General features: G+C 35.4%; 1 long non-coding RNA gene across 3 annotated transcripts; it reads right to left on the bottom strand.

Annotated features, from left to right (window-relative positions):
- Nucleotides 1–313: 313 nt before the first annotated feature.
- LOC311280445 lies at nt 314–3,095 on the bottom strand. Of its 3 annotated transcripts, none has more exons than XR_014625673.1 (4): nt 2,948–3,095; nt 1,597–1,670; nt 1,175–1,538; nt 314–352 (listed from the first exon to the last, which is right to left on the bottom strand). It is a non-coding gene; the product is annotated as an uncharacterized lncRNA (long non-coding RNA). The 3 variants fall into 3 exon arrangements; XR_014625675.1 differs by lacking the exon at nt 2,948–3,095 and having other exon boundaries at nt 1,175–1,277; nt 1,404–1,538; nt 1,597–1,755; XR_014625674.1 differs by lacking the exon at nt 2,948–3,095 and having other exon boundaries at nt 1,597–1,763.
- Nucleotides 3,096–5,257: the final 2,162 nt, after the last annotated feature.

Raw genomic sequence — 5,257 nt, 5'->3', positions numbered from 1 at the left:
AATCTTTTGAAGGACTATGCAAAAAAAAAAAAAAAATCAGCCTTGCGGAGCACTTTAGGTCAAGATAAATAAACGGGTTTTTTCTAAACAAACTAAACAATTTTTTTCTTAACCAGTTACTACTGGTGTATTTTAATGCTTTAGAATAGTTAACATTGGGGCCATAAATCAAGCCAAAGAGGAGAGTAACAACTGTGGCAAAGGTCTTGCACATTATCTGGCCCAAACTGCTCTTATAGTACTACAGAGAGGCACCTTATATTTGGGTTTGAGTGGATAGTGGCAACATCATCTTCAACGATAGTTAAGGTCTTCATCTTCTCCCCTTGTGAATGTCTTCTGGCTCTGTGTCCTGCAGTAGAAAATAAATCAGCATAAAATTAGGGTCATTTTTTTATTGTATTGAATTATGTTAGACCACAGAGTGTTCCTAAAGGTCTGCTCATGTAACTTCACTTGAAAAGTAAAGGTGGTCATGTTTTTTAAGCATGTTCAAATTCAGCCATAGAGCTAAAACTGATAAACGGAAAACATTTTCCCAACTCCAAACAATGCAATATCAGCATTGATGTGATTGCCTGTGGCACTCGTCCACAGCAGAATCCACGGCCATTCTGATTTAATGCTTTTTTTAGTTTTAGTTTAGTTATTTTAGGTCACCCAAAATCGTACATGTATTAAGGCACACATTCTGTTTATCACCCAAAACTGGTCATATTGCATCAGTGAAGATTGGTTTAAATCACTAGAGTCACATGGATTACTTTCATGCTGCCTTTTCTTGTTTATATCTCCTATATTCATATTCTTTCATATTATATTAATTTTATTTACTCTGCTATTGCTACATTACTGTTTAACCTTATGATTGTGCACTGTATTGTTTTAACAGGTTAGATATCAGAGGGAATGTCTCCGGACAGTGTTGTGAAGCAGTAATTTTCCACTGTCTTTGCTTTGGTAAAATAACAACTTGTTGAATTTGTGCTATCAGATGAAGTCAAACTGATCACTGAGAAAGTTTCAACTACAATTATTTAATAAAGTAATTTTTACCATGACTTTGTCTGTTGATGATAAGTTTTGTATATCACACAAAACCTATCTCTTAACAGCATCTGGTAAATAGGTGAAATATATCAGGTGTGAGTGTATATGCTGATGATCTTCTTACCAGGCAAGTCTTCAGGATGTTTCCAGACTTTTCCCTCATAAACAAAGGCAGACCTTTAAGAGTTGTAGACTTTCTTTGAGGAAGCACATTGGAGTTTCTGTGTCTGAAAGACAGAAAAACAAATACGGAACAAGTTATATACAAAGTGAAGCATGGGAATTACCTTGAAAAAGAGATGGCACCATTCAGCCTTTAACCAGAGAGATATGATCACATGCAAAATAATTACTTGATGATCAAGTGAGGATCTTCATCTCCACCACTTGCTCTGTACAACTAGATGTGTATTCATTTAACTAAGAGAAAAAGGTGCTCTTCGGATCAGTTTGTGTGATACTGTAATACTCAGCAGAGAGCAGAGACCCTGAAAAAAACAAAAAAAAAACATTGTTGAAACAGTAAGTAAATTCAGTTCAACTCACCTGATCTTTTAAAAAATAAAGGCCACTGTTTTAGCACATCCAAGGATCTTGTCACTGTACTGATGTTCTTTAGTCTAAAAAGGACAAATACAACAGAACAAAGATACATAATTTTATTAAACAAAACAACAACAAAAAAAATCAGTTACAGTAGGTTAATTTAACATGTAGCAAAAATAATACAGAAAATTAATAATCAAATGTGAAAAAGAATCAATGCATGGTTTTCACTGTATTTATTAAATATTACAGATATTAAAGATACAAAAGTTATTATAAGAGCAGTGAGCGATTTTGTCTTTTGTTAATTGATTAACATTAAGGATTTAGCCTAATATTTGTTTAAGGATACACAATATTTTTATCCTATTCACTTAAAAACATACCGCACACATACTACCCATTCTATTATTTGATATGCAAAGCTAACATACATATTTTTAACATAACACATTAGTTTTGCATAGGCTTCTATTATTAAATTTTTCCTCTAAATTGTATTGTATTTAATTATATTGCACTACTGTAGAACAGTGGTTCTCAATCCTGGTCCTGGGGACCCACAGCTCTGCACAGTTTGTATGTCTCCCTAATTTAACACACCTGATTCAGATCATCATCTCGTTAGGAAAGAGCTCTATGAACTGAACTGGGAGTGTCAGATAAAGGAGACATATAAAATGTGCAGAGCTGTGGGTCCCCAGGACCAGGGTTGAGAACCACTGCTGTAGAATGACTGAGCCTCAACCTAAGCATGTACAAATTGTAACTGAAATTTGTATACGTGACAAATAAACTTGAAATTAAATTGAACGGACTGCGGTCACTTTAAGAGCTCATGGATCTAATACTGAAACATCTAGGTTTCACCAAATTGGTTATGTTCACTTAAGACATTGCCGACTGTGTTTACTTGAATACTTTTTTTGTTTTGTTTTTTGTTATTGACATAATTGTATGTGTATGTCATTATTAAATCGCAATACGCCACGAAAGATAGCTTAATTTGCACTCAGATTCTGTCCGAGTCCGAGAGAAGCGGCAGAAAGTCTCTCAATCAGCGCAAGCACCGCATTTAAGTCTTTATTCACGACTTACTGAGCTTAACATTTTTAACATCTTTTAAACACCATGCACGTCCTTGTCCTTCTTTTTCAAGCATGTTTCCTCACTCTAACGTTAGTCTGGGTAACGTTAGCACGTTAAGTAGCAATGTGCTACGTGGATAATCTCTAACAATAGAAACTTATCGTCACCACGAAATATATCTTTTAACATAATACTATATTTTATCAACATATGTGTGCAATTTATAGCCTATTTTCATTCATAAAGCTTAAAGAAAACTTACCGCAATCAGATGAAATCCAGTCCCTTCGATAGCGTGGTTGGAGGAGGAAACCCCAAGTAACGTACAGCGAGACAGACTGCGCATGCGCGATGACGGGAAGTTAAACGTTCGAACTATGAAATCAAAATATTAAGTTTTCTCAACTTAATTGTTTGTGTTCAGTGGACAAAATAGTAGTGCACTTGCAGTTAAATAGTTTTTATAAGTAAACTCAACATTGCAGTAAAAAATTTGCCCACTCAACTTAAAATTTTAAACTGAGTTAACAATTTGCAAGTTGGATTTTTTACAGTGTATTAACCATCATCACGTCACCCATTACTCACTTCATCAAGCACCTCATTTAAGCACACGCCTCAATTCAGTCAGCATCTAGCCTAGAACAAGGAAAACAGATTCACCTTACTATCTTCAAACTATTCCAGTTCTCCTACGATCCCCAATAAGTATCCCTGTGATTTTTCCTCGTGTTTCCTAGTCTGCATCTTGAAGATCCCCTTGACATCCTTAATCGTTGCCAGTACCTGTGTGTGTGCATTATCAGTCAGTTCTACCACCTTCGCCTAGTTCATCAGTAAGAATAAGGACTTTGCAGTTACTATTTCTCTATCTACATTCATCTACTTTTAGTCACTCACCTGCTATCTCCTTGCCTGCTGATTGTTTTCAATAAAGTTGTTTTCTAGATTCACGTAATTCCTGTCCAGTGTATATATCCTGACATACCGTTGGCTGACATAATCTTTTTAGCTCCTAATAAAAGACTATGTCCCTATTTTCTTGCATGGAATCTAGCCAGCAAAGTATTGATCCAACAGGTGGAGTTGGTTCATAGACAGATAACATCTATCACATCTCAGGGGTCACTTATTACCATTGGTAGGGGCCTTCACTTATTACATTTAATAGTACTTTGCAGCATCCATCTATTGTAGCATTTTCAGTGAATCAATGAAGCACTTGCATCCGTTCCCAGGTTAATAGTCACTAGAGGAAAATATTATCATAATGACTAACAGTAAATGATTGTTCGTTCCTCACGCAAAGCTTTTCGTAAGACTCTGAAAATAGCACACAAGTCATATGGACTACATTTATGGTATCAAGCATTTAAAATTATACTGCATGTAAATTCAGTCCAAAGTGTCGTTAATGTGATTTTCTTTTTTCTTTTTTCTTTTTTTATTATTTATTTAATATTTTCCCAGAGTCAAATTCAGGTCTCTGTTGACCTTCTCCATTTGACTCACATTGTACGCTCTCATCCCCCTGAATAATTAATTTATGCTTGAACAAACTGTCACATCACTTTTGAATCATAATGTGAGAGCTGCAGGTGAACAGAAAGACTTCTTCTGGTGCTAAAACACAACTGTCAATCAACGCTGCTAAACCTTTTGGTAAAAAGAAATTATATATTACCAAATATATTTTGATATAATATATATATTGATATTGATATAATATAAAAGATGGGTGGATGGATGGATGGATGGATGGATGGATGGATAGATAGATAGATAGATAGATAGATAGATAGATAGATAGATAGATAGATAGATAGATAGATAGATAGATAGATAGATAGATAGATAGATAGATAGATGTGTGTACACATTTTATTGCATTATTTATTTATTTTTTATATTTTTAAATTCTACATATATTATGCTTATTGTGCTATGCAATATATGTTTCCTAACTGTAAACTTAATCTGAAAATTAGACACAATATGATATAATTCCCACCTAATTAAACCCCTAGTGCTTAAACATTATATAAACAGTGTCCATTGGGTAATGTGATATTCACTGTGTTAATGACCTCTGTTCTCATTTTCTCAAACAACAGTCCAGGCTTATGCAACAAATTACTGAATCACACCCCTAAAGGCTCTCCTCCCCCCCCCTAAGAGCCCAGGTGAGGCGGTTCGTTCAGCCCCCCGGGAAGTTTCAAACAGTGTATCAAGGTTGTTTTCTCCTTAATTTGAGAAGAAACGCAGTAACTCGGTGAGATAATGGACAAAGCAAAGGCTCTAAAGTAAATTCTGCTGCATTAGCGCATCAGCGCTGCACAAATTGTTGCATTTAACCCTGAAGTTCTGTTCTACACAACCTGAATCTGTCCATTCATATTTAAACTCCCGCAGTGCATCACTCAATGATTGAGTTGTAGCGCTCGCAGAGGAGGCAGAATGGGAGGAGCTGAATAGATTGCTATAGACCTCTCTCAGCCGAAAGTGTGCTCATTTCAAAGAACGTCTCATTTAAAATTTGTCAGATTGTCATCTGCGGTGGCACGAGAGAGAC

Source organism: Rutilus rutilus (genome assembly GCF_951802725.1).
Source record: "Rutilus rutilus genome assembly, chromosome: 21".
In the NCBI taxonomy this organism is placed as follows: Eukaryota; Metazoa; Chordata; class Actinopteri; order Cypriniformes; family Leuciscidae; genus Rutilus; species Rutilus rutilus.
Note: the sequence above shows the minus strand (reverse complement) of the source record. Positions and strands in the feature narration are given on the sequence as shown.